The following is a 16304-nucleotide window of genomic DNA, read 5'->3' as shown; positions in this document are numbered from 1 at the left end:
CTGCCTCTTGTAATGAGAGGGGGTCCCCCGTGATGACCCCAGGGTGCCCAGGTGGGTGGGGTGTTGGCCTGTTTGATCTGAGGGGGTGGCCTCGCTCTTCCTGGGGAAAAGCCTCGTTAAAGCTGGCACTTCCAAGGGCCGCCTGGGGCTGCCGCCTAAGGCCACCCCCTTTTCCCATCTCGTCTCGATGGGACGTCGTTGGTCTGTTCACGCTGTTTCTCGCTCTGGCTAGCCGTGGGGTGCGGGGTGGAGGGGCCATCCTTGGGCATCGCTCTGGGTGTGAGCGCAGCTGTCGTCACTGTCACCATCACCGTAGACAGTAGCCGCATCTGCCAGCGGCAGGCACTAGCGTTCCATGTCCCCCAGGGCTGCCATGCGGGTGAAATGAGTTGCCAGGCGCCTGGATCCGCATCACGAGGCCACACGAGGCCACTGAAATGTAAGTTTTAATTAATTAAAGTCAAACAGAATGGAGAAAAGTTGAATTTCTCGGTTCCACGAGCCACATGGCCAGTGGCCGGCGCAGTTACAGATGGGTTCTGCCACAGCAGAAGATTCTGGGCAGTGAGGCTGCTGGGCGGAGGGTGGCGGCGGGCGGCGTGTGGGTCCCCGCCTGGGCGTGTAAACGAGATGGCCGGAGCGTAGCCGAGACCGTGGTCAGGGTCAGGGCGCGGTGCAGGTGCTTCTGCTTTGTAGGGACGGGGTCAGGTGGTTGTGACAGATGCTGCGTGGCCGCAGGGCCTGCGACCTTTACTCCCTCACCGAGCACCGCCTGGCATTTGACGAGTTCAGTGAATGCCATTTTTTTATTGATGTGATGTAACTTTAGCTTCCTAATCACCTTTGAAGTCAGAGTTGTCGAGAGGGGTTCTCTCTGGGGGGCGGAGACCTCATCCCCTCGTGGGCAGCGCCCATGCGTGACACGTGACACGCACTCAGCACCCGTCTGCTGAGCTGGATGGACAAGCGACCTCACAAAGAATGTGGGAGTCAGGAGGAGCAGGGAGCGGAGGCCCTTCGGGAGGGGGGCGCCTTGTCCGCAGGTGGACCTGAGAGGTCAGCCTGAGTGGCCCGCGTGTCCCCTAAACCGTGCGGCCGGCCCCTCCGGAAGCTGCCAGAACTCAGAGCAGGCGTCCGGCCTGGCGCGGTGGCAGCCGCGCTCTCATGGCCGTGCAGCCTGCGCAGTTGGCGCGGGAGGCCACCCGTGGTTCGGCGTTTCTGTGCCAGCAAATGAGAGGGCCGCGAGGGCGCCTCTGGCCGGTCAGCTGCAGGCTGAGGGCGACTGCGCCCTCGATGTCCCTTCTCCGACGGCATCGCACGCAGCGTCTCCTTGTTGTTATAAGTAATGATTTTTTGAGAAGAAAAGCCAGAAACTTGGAACTTTGAAAGCCGTGAGCTCTCCTCCCTTACGTGTTGGCAATGGCTTCCTTCATGTCCCTTTATGAAGCCCAGGGCCGGCCAAATCCAGAGTCCCCGGCCACCAGCGTGCGGCCCCTGCCAGCAGACGCTCCCCAAATAATTCTAGGAAGAGGAGTGTCGCCGCCCTGCCCACCCGCAGCGGTCGATTTCAAGGTCGTCGGCTGGGGGTGCCGCCCGTGTCCTGCGTGGACGTTGTCCGGCCTTTTCTGCTCACAGTGCGGGTGAGGCTGCTGCCGGCCCCCCTGCGGACTGCGGGCCCTGTGTCCCTTCCTGGACCCTCCCTTTGCACAGCAGCTGCGGCTGGGTCCCAGCCCCCGCACAGCAGAGCCGAGGGGACAGGAGCGGCTGGCTCGTAGCCATTGGTGGGGGCACAGGGTGGCGGTGCTGACGTGGGCCGGGGAGCAGCCTTTGAAGGCACAGAAATAATTATCTTTGTGGCCCGAGTCTTTTAAAAGTGGAGAAGTGACCTGACAGCCAGAGGGAGGGATGGGGGGCAGGATTGAGGACAAAGGCAGTTCGGGACACCGGTGGGGACCAGCCCGCACAGCAGGAGGGTGGGGAGAGGGAGCGGCAGGCAGTGTGCTGTGCCCGTGGGATCCCGGCGGGGGACAGAAACCCCTCCAGCATCTGCAGTGAGGAAGGTGTGACAAGCGGATTATCGAACACCCGGGGAGGAAGGAGCAGAAGAAATGGGGTGCGGCCTGCCGAGCTGAGGAGAAGGGCCTGCGGGCGGCGGCGCCGAGTCCCCAGTGGCAGCCTCTCGGCCAGGAGGAAGGGGAAGGAATGCCCAGCTCTTTCTCCTCTCCGGTCACCTTGGGCGCCACCCACTGGCCGAGTGCAGCTGAAAGCCCAGAGGCCATGGGGACAGGGCTGACTCTGCAGGCGAAGAATGGCCCTGGGGGGGACAGGGGGCAGCCAGCACACCGATCCTTAGTTCCCTTATCTTGAAAGTGGGGGACAATATGGCACCCACCTCAGAAGGTTCCTGGGGACATGCCCGGTGAATAGCGAGTGGATGATACACACTCACTCTGGGACTCAGGCCATTCCTGGGGGCTGAGGATGCAGAGAACGGGGCTCAGCGCCGTCCCCCCTACAGTTTTAGGGTACAGAGAGGTTGCCGCCTCCCCTGCAATGGGGACCTAGGATGCGCGCTTCTTTGCGGGGAGTAACGGGCAGTGGCGAAGCCGTGAAGAGCAAAGACTCTGGAGTCAGACGGCCCAGCCCCACCGTCCGTGGCTGTCACGCCTCGTCACGTCACATCACGTCATGTCACATCACATCATGCCACACGCCTCGGTTTCCTCCTTTGGGAACCGGCGCTGTTAGCGACTTCTGCCTCATTGGGCTGTGAGGACCGAATGCATGAACCATGTGTCACCGCCGTGGGTTAACGGAGCAGAAGCGACCACCGTCAACGGGAAATTCACCGCGGACGGCGTCCACCCCGGGACGGCGTCCACCCCGCCGGGCCCCTCGGGAGCCTCATCGATCATGCCATCGTCTCCCCGTCCTGCAGAGCGATCTTTCGGGGCGTGATTGATGAGAGTGTGTGTGTGTGAGTGTGAGTGCGCGTGGGGTGGGGCGGCTCTTGCCTGGCTTTGGGGACACGGTGCTTTGTTATGCAGAATACCTTGCTTGTCACCCCAGGACGGGCCCCTTCCCTGAAAAGTCTCGGGCTATCACACATTCCTTTCTGCGTCGTGTCACTGCCGGAGAAATCGGAACCTTTTTGGCACAGGACTAAGCAAAGAGATTTCGTGCAGCCAGGATGAGCATTTCTCGAGTGACAGGGTATTAGGACGTGACAGAAATGCTGCGTGCGGACAGCAGGCTGCTCCACGTTTGTGTTTAGACCTCGTGGGGTTTCTTGGGGAATTCGTGGAGGTGCCAAAGGGGAGCGTCATCCCAAAGAAGGCACCAAGGGGTAGGAGCACAACGTTCCCCTTCCCTCCCATGCACACGCTGGAAGATCAGCAGAGCATGCTGGGCGTGGAGTGGGTGGTGGCCCAGGGTGACACCTGGGCTCGGGGGCACGGGGCTCTGCAGGTAGAAGCACCTGGCGGTCGGGAGAGCACACGGGAGCTGGCTGCCTGGCGGCTTTGCTGCTGAAGCGAAGCCACACGTCTGAAGCCACACGTCTGCAGAAATGCGGACCTGAGACCTGAGGGCCAGGGCGCCCACCCTTCCCCCTTCTGCCGTTCGTTTAGCCCTTCCTGTTCTTCCCTGAAGGCAGAGCGTGCCTCTGGGGACGGGGAGACCCGAGTTCAAATCCCGCCTCCTCCCCGACCAGCTTTTTAGTCTTCGGCTTTAAGATCCAGTGAGTCTTCTCTGAGCCCCCAGCCCCTTATTGGGAGGGGCCTGCGGCCCTCGCAGGCTAGAGGGCCCCGTGTCACAGGGCACCCCCATCTCAGAAGTGCTTGCCGACCTGCTTCGTTGGGTTAAGCCATCACGGTTGTCTCGGGGGAGGACGGGCAGATAACAGCTTCATTTCTAACGAGGAGACTGGGGCACAGAACGGTTTGTCCACACCACACGGGGGCCGAGCCCTGGGGCCAGAGGGTGGCCGGGTGGTGGCGTGGTTAGGGCTTGGCCAGCCTCGAAGTACCCTCGGGCAGGTGTCCCGACCCTGAGTCTCAGCTTTCCTCATGCATAGCATGGGGGTGACACAGGCCTCCTTCCTACGGGTGTTGAGAGGGCTGCATGAGCCGAGTGTGAACTCGCTCAGCGTGTGCTTGGGGGGTACCGTCGCCCCCCCAATGTGCGGCCGCCCTCCCACGGTTCTGGTTCCCCGCGGCCCCGACCTGCCGGGAGAGGGCTGGCGTGGGAAGCCCTCCGAGGAGCACTCGCCGCCGTCATTCTCGTCAGGGTTACGAGTGGTGGCAGTTACGGACGTGGCGGCAGCGGCCTGGTTTCGTCAGCCGGGCCCCACGCTGGTGGGTGCGCGTGGGCTCTGGGACATTGCAGATCCTCTCGCAGCCCCTTTTGTCCCTGCTCTGAGGACGGGCGGGGTCCGCTTATTCTCCGCGTGATGCCTTTCCTAGGACTGTCATTCTTCACTGTCACAGGAGCGGCTCCCGGACACGGCACTGCCCGGGCTGTGAGCAGCCAGAAAGAGGGCTGAGCTGAGGGAGTCTGGGGGATCGGGGTCTTTCCACCCTCAGCTCCTGGCAGGTGGTCCCCTTTCCTTGGCCCCAGCTGTCTCTGGCTCTTGTGACACTATTCCCTCCATGATGCCTGGAGTCCTCGGGGTGGTGACCCCTTTCCACAGCTGTTAGCGTCTTTAATGGAATCTCCAGAGCGAAGTCCATTTCCTGTTGAGACTTTAGCAGACGCATCAACCTGTTAAAAACGGTGCGTTGCAGCGTTTTTATTCTAAAGAGGGAAGCGGTAGGACCACTTTGGGACGCGGTGGAGGGTTCTGTCAAAGGCAAACCCAGGGCCACCGCGTGGCACGGCGGTTTTACGTCTCAGTATTTACTGAAGTGAAGTTCAAGTATGCGCCCGCACAAAGACGTACGTGAATGCTCGTAGCAGTTTTATAATAGCCTTGGAGACTAAGACGAGCCCCCCAAATACCGATCGATATATAAATGGATAAACAGACTTTGGACTAACCATATATAACGGAATAGTCAGCAATGAAAATGAACCAACTACGGGTCCTGGCAACGCGGGTCGATGATCAGAACTTTATCCTGAGGAAGAGGGGCAGACGCAGCGCCGTGTGGTTCCCTGCGTCACCGTGGGAGAGAGCGGGGCGCTGGGTGCCACCGCGGGCGGGGCGCGGGGAACGAGCTCCTGGGCCGTGCAGGTCTCCGCTGTATCAATCGTGGCGGCAGGTACCTGAGTGTCACACATCTGTCAAGACTCGTCCACTGTGCCTCTAAATTGCGGTGTTGTCTAGCGTTCAATGATACTTCACGAGCCGATTCAAGTTCGTTTGCCTTATTATTTTAAAATACTCGGGAGATACAGAATTACCGAAAGAGGAACAGAACCCTCAAGTCTTTTTAGCCAGAGATAACCACCACCGTCCGCGTTTCATGTTTCCTCCCAGTTTTTTTTTTCCTGTACTTAAAATTTCCACCCTTAAGTGTCTTATTCGAATGCAGAAGAAGGCGAGTGGAAAGTCTCCGTGAGGATGTGTTTGTTGTGATTTTACTGGGCCGCAGGGCACCTAGGATGCTGGCGAGAGGGCTTTGTCCTGTTTACTCAGACGTATTGGGAGGAAGTGAAGATGTTTGGTGTGAAAGGGGGCGTATTGGGGAAACGGGGGGCAGGGCTGCTGTCGGCCTCGAATCTCCACCCATCTCTCAGTCAGTTGAATATCACTGAGCCCCCGTTCCGGTCGTGGACAGGGCAGAATGGCTCTTCTCTCCAGCAGAGTTAACAGTCGTAGAGGGAAGCTATCGTTATTAGTCGTCATCACAAAAGCAAATGCGACAGCTCATATTTATGGTGAACCTGCTCCATGCCAGGTACCGCGCGTTAAGGCTTATTTTTTTTTTTCTGTTAAAGTTTTTAATATGTTGTTGCATTTAAACCCCCAGCCACTTTTGGTAGGACTCCTTTTATTATTGGGAAAAAAAAATGGTTTAAAGAGATGACGGCGAATGGGAACATCCCTTGCCTGGATTAAGCCTGGACCAGGGTCAGGGAAGACGCTGGGGAAATGACGTTGTCCCCGAGATCTGAGGCACCTCAGGGGTTTGCGCAACCAGGCGCCCGCTGCAGAGAACGCAGACAGTGGCTGTTTGTGCACTGATAAAGCCCGTCGGCTGGGTTTGAGTGATAACTCGGGGTTGGCTCTGATAGAATCGGTGCTCCATGGTCGGAAGTGAGCCCCGGTGCTGGGGGCGGAGTCCCAGGCAGCTGGAGGGGGCGGTGAGTGATGCAGGCACATCCCCAGGGACGGGGCATCAGGACGGACAGAGCAGGACTTGCTTTGGGGCATGTGCAGCCTGACGTCCAGATGGTGGCGCTGAGGAAGTGGGTGGGCCTGGGGCTCAGGGCAGGGGCACAAAGTGGGAGCTCCGGTGGAGTGCTTAGGACCTCTTGCGATTGACCAGGTGGCGTGGGGTGGCACTGGGAAGCGGTCAGCACCTGGGACAGAGCCTTGAGGAATCCCCACAACGGGAGGCTGGGGAGGAGGGGGCCGCAGAGGGCAGAGGGGGTCACATGCCCACCCCTTGGCCAGGGAGAGCCCTGCGCCTTGATTGATAGCCCCACGAGACTGCATAGATGGAGGAAGGCTGGGTTTCCAAAGGAGGGTCAGCATGCCAGGACCAAGAGAAGGCAGCGGGGGCCGGGCAGGCGAGACCCGCAGACGCCCTCTGCACTGGCCCGGCCCGGCCTTGGCTTTGGCGATGTCGGTACCATGCGTAGCAGACCACCCCTCCGTGCCAGAGGGCAGAGCTTTCCCCGTTGGCCTTTTCAAGGGAGTTAGGGGACTGAACTTGACACTGGTTTATCTCTGGGCTTCGAGAGGCACAAGTGGGTGGATATGACTCATGGTCACATCAAGAAAGGACTTGGCCTTGTGGCTATGTGGCCCCCCCTTTACGAGCAAAGTCGCGAGCTGGGAGTAGCAGGTGGCGTAAGGAACTCACGTCGGCGAGGTGGACGTACCCATCCTGCAGGCGCTCGGGAAAACGAAGCCCAGGTAACAGGCGCCTGTGAACCAAGGAGCCCTGGGGACGCTTACACCCCCTGGCGCTTTCTGTCACCTGGGCAGACTCCCAGGTGTCTCCGCCGATAGTTAGGGGCATGGAGGGAGGTGTGAATCGCTGTACCCCAGCTTGCCTCGGTTTACCAACACGGCTGATCGAATCGAGTGCGCTTAATACCATACCCCTAATTCAAAGAGAAAAAGCTTATTTATGGGAATACACGAAGCAGGAGAAAACGGGGTGCCCTCACTGCCCGCCCTGCAGCCTCTCGCCTGTGGTTTGTTAGCTGGGAGTCCTTTGGTCTCAAGAAACAAAAACCCAATTCAGGTTGGTTTACGTCAAGGGGCATTTGTTGACTTTTACACCTGAGTCACATGCCCGTCCCTGAATCTACACCGTGGCCTGGCTCCTGTGTTGGGGACCAGGGGGCGAGGGCAGCCTTAGCCGCTCACAGGACCTGGAGCTCAGACAGGGGCCATCCTCGAAGCAGAAGCACCAGGGCGGATGCTGGTCAGGCAGAAACCACAGCTGTCCATCCACCACACGCGGTGGGACCAGGTCTTGTCCCCGTGTGAGCACCCTAGGGCTGGACGTGGCTGGAGGGTGAATGGGTGTCGATGTTCCCGTTTAGGCTGTGGCTTTACGTCTCACTGTTCCCCACTACCGGGGCCTGATTGAAACGGGGAGACACGGGGTCAAGACCAGTCTCCATGTGTTATACAGACAGGCAGGAGATTCCCAGCCCGAGGACGGTCCCCCTGGGCTGCTCTAGCGGAGGGGTGTGTTGGGGGGAGGGGCGACCTTCTTCTCATGGGTCTGTTTACTTCCGGGGCCTTCGTTACCCCTCGTTGGCTCCACTGCTGCATCTCGCTTAGTTAAAGGAATCTGGGGACGTTATGAACGAAAATGGCCCTTTCCGGCAGCGGCCGACGAGGGCAGGTTGTCGTCTGCGTGAGCCCCTCTTAACGCCTGGCTGTCGACAGCAAGTGAAGTCGGCCTCCGCTGCTGGAGGTGCCGGGGCTTTAAGGGTCCCCCGTAAGGCGGGTGACGAAAAGCCGCTCAGACGACGGAGTCAGATGCGCTGTGGAAACTGCAGGGTCGTCCTCTGCGCGTGGAGGCGGATCGGGGCCCGGACGCGGCCCTCTGGGAGAGGCGTCCCCGGGGAGGGTGTGCAGAGCAGCAGCGCTGTTCGGCATGGCCAGGTCACCTGGGGGGCTTTTAAATGTACCTGCCTGCAGCCCCTTCCAGCGGACCAGACTCCCTGGAGGTGGGACCTGAGCACGGACCCCGGGTGACTCACGCGCAGCCGGGGCTGGTCACCACAGGTGCGGCATCGTGTCACGTGAGAGGCACGTAAGAACCAAAGAAAGAAGAGAGGGGAGCGGTCAGTCCGCGGGGAGGCCCGGGCTCACGCACACGCCGACAGCGACTCGAGAAGGATCCCCAAGACACTGGAGAGACGGTCGCTCCCCCCGATGAGAGAGCAGAGTGGTGATTTGCAACCCTGTACTCACGTGCGCTGTTCAGCCTGGACACCCTCCGCATGGGCTTAAAGAGAAGGTCTCATGGCATTGTCAGAGCTGGCCGTGCGGCGCTGGGCCCGCAAGGAGCTCACACTTGACCTTCTTCATTCGGCCGTGGGTAGCGACTTCCGAGCATGGGGGTGGCCAGAGAGCCCATTCATTCATTCATTCATTCATCGTTGATGCATTCGTTCATGGTTCTGTTGGGAACTGGGTATGAGGCAGGCACGCACCGGGTGTGTTAATCTGGTCTCGTCCTCACCACTGTGGGGACCGATCCCCGCCCCCCCCACCCCGTGGTGGGGACATGGTAGCTCAGAGGCAGTGCGTGACCAGGGAGGGGGTCTTTGAGTCAGGGTGACCAGCTAGCACCGAGCTCGTGCACTGGCCAGGCTCGGTGTCCTCGGCCTGCACAGAGCTTTAAAAACGTCCTGTTGGCGAACTGGACCAGCGGGGCGGGGCCTCTGTCGGATGGAGCCAAGTGTCCCCGGGATGGCCGAGTGTCCTGCATTTCAGCCCAGCCACCACTCTCCCCCACTGTGTCACCCCAGGCGTGCCTCACTGAGTCCCAAGTCCTGGCCTCCGTAGGCGTTTGAGTTTGTAACTCCTGCATTATGGGAGGCGACCCCTGTCTGTCCCATGGGGCCACCCAGTCGAGTTACCCTGTGGGATGTGCCGTTTCTGGGCCCCTCTGGCCTTGGCCGGGTCTGCCGGCTGGGGAACGAGTCACGTCCGCTTGGATTTGCTTTGTGGGCTGCGTGCGATGGGCTGTCGCATGGATGTGTTGGCAGAACAAATTTGCACCGTAGGAAGGGAGTGAAATGCATCACAGAGAGGGGACGGGCGTCCAGGCTGGCAGGAGGGTGGGGCCGTGGAGTGGCGGGGGGACGAGAATCTGGGGGAGATGGTGGTTGCAGTGTGGATGGGTGCCAGGCCGCAGCATCTGAACTTGGTCCTCCAGGCCAGGGCTGTCCGGGAAGACGGTCTGTGATGAGTGTCCACGATGGTAGTTCCCAGTCACATGGCTGTTAGGCACTTGGCGTGCAGCCGGTGTGAATGAGGCACGGAATTTAAAATTCTGTTTAATTAGTGGGAGTCGACAGGGCCCCGTGCGGCCGGTGGCCACCGAGTTGGGCAGTGTGGCAGGAGGCCGCCGGTGAATGGGACTAACGTCGCAGCTGGGTTTTTGGAGGGTGGCTTTTCCGGGCTGCACGGGGCAGAGGGAAGAAGGTGGGGACAACACGGAGAAGCCTGTGATCAGGGCACTGACCCTGTCCGCACACTGTGCTGGGATGAGCTCTTCAGGGCTTGTGGCAACCCCATGAGGAAAGTCCTGTGTTTATTTCCATTTCACGGACCGGGAGACCGACACGGCAAGGTCAACGGACTAACTCAAGGTCACAGGGCTAATGAACAGTGGCCCCTGGTGTAGAACCCAGGCAGCCTGGCTGCAAAGCTCGCACCGTGAAGCCCCCTGTCCTGGAAGGAAGCGATGAGCCCCGCGGCTGTGCCCTCGCTCAGGATGCCACGTGTAGATTTCGTGGCCACCACGCGATGCTGGCGGCCTTGCCTCCTCTGTGCTGATGGAAACCTCAGTTCATAGAGAGATGCCACCAAGGCGGACCCTTCGGTTTCTAGGGAGACCGGTGATGGCTCCCTTGCAAAATTCCACATCTGAGTTGCCGAGGACAGTGAGGGTGCCATGGGGGGTGGGACGGGGGGGTTGGTGGCCGAGGCTCAGGAGGAGACAGCTCAGAAGATGCTGCGAAGGACGAGTCCGTGGGATTCGACAGCTGACGGGAAGCGGGGGCGGGCCCTTCTGGAACAGCGAGATGAATGACAGGCGCCAACGCTGATGCTCGGGGCTCTGGGGGAAAGACGAACCCAGTTTCCCATCCGTACCGCGTGTCGCCACCGGCTGGCCGGACACCGGGGCACGTCTGTTCTCTGAGCACCCGCCTCCTGCGTGCAGGCGAGTCACACGCCTTCTCCCACCAGACGAGGAGGCCCCGGGGTGGGGAGGGGTCGCGGATGTGAACGCCCTTGCAGACTCGCGCCCCCTCCCCGCCCCCCGGCACCACTGTTCTGAAGGCCGGCCAGGCCAGGCGTCGGCTGGAAGTGGTGACCAGGCCTTTCTGCCCTTGATCGGGGGGACGGCTCCGGAAAGCGTTTGGGGAGGCCCCGGCCCATCTGGGACACTAGGCAGGAGTTCTCGCCCGTGACAGCTCTGAGCCGGGAGGGAGCGGGGTCCACCCCAGACCCCGCAAGGAGAAGGCGCCTGCTCATGGGTGCGACTCCGGCGCCCCTCGCTCCTCCCACTTGGTGTGTGTTCTGACCCTGGGGCGTCGCAGCGAGCTTTTAAGCTAGGGGCCACCATTATTCCCGGTCTGGGGAAGGAAGCTGGGGCCAGAGAAGCATGGTGGTCGGGCTGGCCTCATTCACAGACAGGCCTCAAACCCAGGCCTGACCCTTGCAGGCGACGGCTTCATCCCTGAGAGCAGGCTTGCCGGGGCCTCTGGGGGAGTCGAGAGCGCAGGAGAGAGTCGAGGGCCCTGTCCTCTCCCCTCCCAACACGGACCTCGGGACCGGCGCTGGGACTTCTGTCTCAGGTTGATGGGGACTTTGGGGCAAAGGCCTCCCAAAGATCAAGGTTTCCCCACAAGGTTTCCCCAGTGAGAACTGGGCAGAAGAGAAAAGATTAAACCTCGATGGCTTGATTTAGTCCTCTCTGGAATGCAGCGAATAAATTCGAGCCGTGATTTGGGCATTTGGGGGTGGGGTGTGGTATGAAGAAGAGTTGGGGCCCCAGTGCTTTCTTGGGGCTCACACTCCAGACAGGCCCCCGGGGCTCTCGACTCTGGTTTTCTGCTTCTGGGGTCGACTGGGCATTTCCGACCCTCAGCTGCTGCGTGCATTGATTTCCTGTGGCTGCTGTAACACATTGCCTCAAGCTTGGTGGCTTCGAGTGACACCAACTTACGGTCTTACAGTTCTAGAGGTCGGAAGTGTGACAGTGGGTCTCGCGGGGCCGAGGCCAAGGTGTCGGCGAGGCTACGCGCCTCCTCGAGGTCCTGGGGCCACTGCGTTCCTTGGCTTGTGGCCGGTCCTCTCCAGCAACGCCAGCGCTGCAGCCTGTGCTTCTGCGCTCACATCTCATCTCCCACCTCCCCCCGATAAGGACCCCGGCGACTACACCGGGCCCCCAGGGTCATCCAGTATAATCCCGCATCTCAAGGTCCTTAATCGAATCATACCTGCAAAGTCCTTTTTGCCACGTAAGGCGACACAGTCACAAATTCCAGAGAGTCGGATGGGGGCGTCTGGGGCGAGGGTGGGGGGAGGCACTGTGCCTGCATCTTCATGACCTCACACGTAAACAGAGACGGGTGGAGGCGGGTCGGGCTCGGGGCCTTTAACCTGACTCTCTGCTAGGGCAGAGTGGCAGTTTCCACCTTCAAAAGGGCCTGCTTGCTTTCTCCCACCTGCTCCTCAGACTTTTCCACGGCGCACCTGGCCCCTAGGCACCTGGGTTTGAGACCCCACAGTGCACATACTTCTTTCTGATGAAGCCCACCGACACTCAGAGGGCTGCAGGCTGCAGGCTTTCACCTCTGCAGAGAGAGGATTTAGCATCTAGGAATTCTTGGCTCTCACCGGGTACCTGTTTGGTACGTGTTTCAGCAGCTCAGTAAACGTTGCCTCTTATTTAAGAAAAGCTGGTCTTACCCTGGATTTGCCAAACAGAAATGAGGGGGCGTTCATTTGTATCGCAAAGGGATTGTTTGTTTCTTTAAATAACCAGCCCTGCTACTTTTCTTTTAAGGGTTTTTAGTTAATGGGAAATTTGATATGCACACAGTGTAGCATCAGAAGCTCGTCCGTGGTCCAGCGTCAGCTCCCAGCTCCCCTGTAGAGTCCGCTGGAGTGTGGTCAGGCCACTTGGCGTATCATCCACCTTGGCCGGGGCGGGGGCTTTATTTCCGTGGCTGACGAGGAGGCTGCCTAAGGGGACTTTGTCAGTGGCCGACGCGCTGCTACCCCATGTGTGGGGGCCGGCCAGCCGGGAGACAGGTGCACGGTGAAGCAGTTGGGCTTTCTTCTTCTCCTGGGGCTAAGGATAGCCATTCTTTGTTGGTTCATTTGCCCAGTGTTTACTTACCACATACCAGTTATGTACCAAGTGTCGAGGTGAGAGCTTAGAAACTAGCAGTGAGCCCCAGTCTCTCCCTCAAGGAGAGGAATTAAAACCCTAATATTAGACATGGACGAATTTTCAAGATTCTAAGAATGGAAATAAATCCTGCCAGGCACTGTTCCGAGCCCAGATTAGCTCACTTGATCCCGAGACCTCACCGTGACGGGAGCAGCGTTCTCAATGCTCACCCTCCGGAGGCAGGAGATGGCGTGCTCGGGCATTAGATCTTGCCCGTGGCGAACGCAGGGTCTCAACCAGCTCCTCTGGCTGCAGAACGCTGACTCCTACCCAATAATGACACACACGCGAATGCGAAATGCACACGCGATGGGCAGGAGAAATAAAAGTAAAGATAGCAGTTCGTGAAGTTGGGATGGACGCAGGAGCATTGATACATAAATAAATATATGCATATATGTGTATATGATTTACTTTTTTAAAATGCTGGGGTAATAACGTAGATGACAGACAGGAATAAATAAAGAGAGACCAGCTAACAGTACCGCATGCAAAAAAAAGCTGAGGCAGGGGACTGATTTTCGCCCGAGACGGGCCTGTGGAAACCCGTGAACAACGCCGTGAATGGTTTCCGAGGAAGATACAGATTCCAAAAGCCGAGAAGGCAGGGAGGGAGAGGCACAGCTGGCAAAGGCTGGGACCAGGACGGGGCTGACGGCCATCGTTCCTCTCCTCCCACTTCTTGTTCGGAAAGTTCTAGGTAAGACATGTGATCAGGGTGAGGACGAGGCGTACCTATCAGCGGGGAGGAACGACAAATACCGTTACTTGAGATGATGTGATTCTCTCCCTGGAAACCTCGAAGGAAGCAACTGAAAACTCAAAAACCGTTACGAGTTTCAAAAAATGCTTACGACATAAATATACGGTGCTGAAAAAATTCATTGCTTTCTGATCCGAAAGCAGTAACCACTTGGAAAACAAAGTGGAAAAAAAATCTCATGCTCACAATAGCATAAAAGAGAGACCCCCTCAGATAATACTAAATGCGAAACGTATAGGTCCTATGGAGAAAATTAAACATTTTTTTCGGGAGACAGAAAATAAGATTTTAAACAAGGAGTCACCCTATTCCTGATAGAAAGACTCATCGTTGTAAAAGTGTCGACTGTCTTGGATTTAATTTCTAAATCTAAGACAATTTCAGTCAACATCCCAATATATATATATATTTTTTTTTTGTGGGGTGAGGGTCGGCGACGTTACAATGCTAATAAGAATCTAAAAGCTCGATCAACCGAATCAAAGTTCGCTTGGAAGAACAAACATGCCGAGATTGCCAAGAAAATGTTGAGACTAAGAGAGATGGAGGAGGACTCGCCTTGCCAGGATGAAGCATATTCTGAAGCTGCTGTAATTAGAAGCTATACTGCTATAACATGAGACAGATCTGTGGAACAGAAGGCCCAGATACAGACCCCAGGATGCATCCTTATTCAGCATATAATAAAGTTGGCATTTGAAATCAGTGGGTAAGGGATGAATTATTCAGGAAAAGATGTTGGGACGCATGAATACCCGTTTCGGGGGAAAAATGGCAAATTAGATTCCCACGTCACGTTAGATACCACAGAATCCCAGAGGATTAAAGAGTTTAAAATGCAGGTGATGCCAGATAAAACTAAAAAACAAAAACAGAAACAAATCGTATTTACATGACATCGGGGTGTAGGGGGGTTCTTCTGAAGTGCGTTTGGATCGCTTTCTTTGTCTAGTTTATTTACGTGTTGGCTGTCGTTCTGCAGGGCGTGTTTACTCGAGTGCTCCTTTCGTGATAAGTGGCGTCTCTAAATTCTCGTGTTCTGAAAATGTCTTGACTCTCCTTTTTTCGGAATGCTAGTTTGGCTCTGTGTGAGGTTTTAGGTTCAAGGTGAACTTTCCTAAGCCTTTGCAGATACTGCTTTATCAGGCTCTCGAATTCAAAATGGCAGATGAGAAATCCGACGTCGTAATTATCTTTGTCCCTTTGTCCCTTTGTTAATATTCCCTCTTCCTTCTCCCTGGCCCTGCTGGACGCGGTAGCACGCTTCGCCGTCTGTCTGTCCTCTCCTGAACGCCTTTGGGATGGAGCCGAGAATGTCTGGATCCGTCCTTCACGTCTCGTCTCATCTCTATTATTGTTTCTTGCGCTCCTTGCGGAATTCTGGAGAATTCTTTCAATTCGGACTTCCAGTTTGCTACGTCCCTCTTGAGCTGCGTTTACCTGTTATCAGCCTCACCGCTGAGTTTCCCGTGTTGGCAGTCACGGATTTTATTTCCTGATCTCTGTTTCTCTTTCTCTCTTTGCTTTGTTTCAAAGTCGGCTTATTTTGTCTACGGCCACGCCACCCTGAACAAGCCCGATCCCGTCTGATCTCAGAAGCTGAGCAGGGTCGGGCCTGGTTAGTCCTTGGATGGGAGACCACCTAGGAAGACCAGGTGCTGTAGGCATAAAAAAATTTAAAATATAAGGGATTGTAAGCTGATAAGGTCCTTGCAATCTGTGAGGTCAATCAAAGGTTGCCTCACCTAAAAAAAAAAAAAAAAAATTAAAACCAACAACAACGATAAAAAAACAGTTGGCTTATTTTTTCTCATTGTATAACTAATGCATTTTTCTCATTGTATAACTAATGCATTGTGAAGATGTCCAGCAGTACAGAAAAATGAAAGGTTGAAAGTAAAAATAATCTGCCATCTACTGCCCGGAGATAACTAGCACTGGCCTTTCATGACCCTGCTCAGAGCAATCACAGCCCCTCCGACACCCCGACACCCATAATTTGACACAAAGACCAAGCGTGTGTTACCTCTAAAACACAGCAAATATTACAACAGAAAAAGGAGAACGTAGAAAAGAAAGGACCCCTTGGTTCCCAGCCATGAGGGTTTAAAATGTTTAAATATGATGCGAAATTTCAAACATCTGGAAAAGTAGGTTACTGTCACATGTCCTCATGTGCCCATCGCCCAGGTTCTGTGGTGACCACGTGTGACTCGTTTTCCATCTGTGGCCCTCTACTTTCTCTCCCCTTCCTGCCATGTGGAATTATTTTGAATCGAATCCTTTTGTCCACGAAGATTTCATGGCGTATCCTCGAAGGGTAAGAGTTCTTTAACAAAAAGTTTACCATGATACCATGATGACACCCCAAATTATAATTCCTTAACAGCAACAACAATAATCCCCTCATACCGTGAAAAATGAGTACAGCCGTCTTCCTGATGCTTCTTGTGGTTTTTAAACTAATAGTTTAAATTAGGGTCCAAACAAGGAATGTTTGTTTCTTAAATCTCTTCGAATCTGTAAGTTTCTCCTCTGCCCCTACTTCATCCTTCTGGTAATTTCTTTGGTTTGAGTTTTTAGTTATCTTTTTTCATTTTCGAGCAGTTTTGGGTTTACATAAAAATGGATAGGAAGGTAGAGTTTTGGTGTCGTCGCTCGGCCCCAACCCTGTGTCCCTGCCGTCGGCCTCCCGCACGAGCGCCGTGCGCCCG

General features: G+C 56.6%; 1 protein-coding gene and 1 pseudogene across 1 annotated transcript in view; both read left to right on the top strand.

The window, feature by feature from the left end:
- PRKCB (protein kinase C beta) overlaps positions 1-16304 on the top strand; it is a gene marked incomplete at its 5' end in the record, with an annotated part of 228349 nt that overhangs the window by 89810 nt on the left and 122235 nt on the right. The gene's annotated exons all lie outside the window — the stretch shown is intronic.
- Positions 15139-15257, top strand: LOC112480280 (annotated as a pseudogene).

Source organism: Pteropus alecto, unplaced genomic scaffold (genome assembly GCF_000325575.1).
Source record: "Pteropus alecto unplaced genomic scaffold, ASM32557v1 scaffold15, whole genome shotgun sequence".
Classification (NCBI taxonomy): Eukaryota; Metazoa; Chordata; class Mammalia; order Chiroptera; family Pteropodidae; genus Pteropus; species Pteropus alecto.
This window is presented reverse-complemented; position numbering and strand designations above follow the sequence as displayed.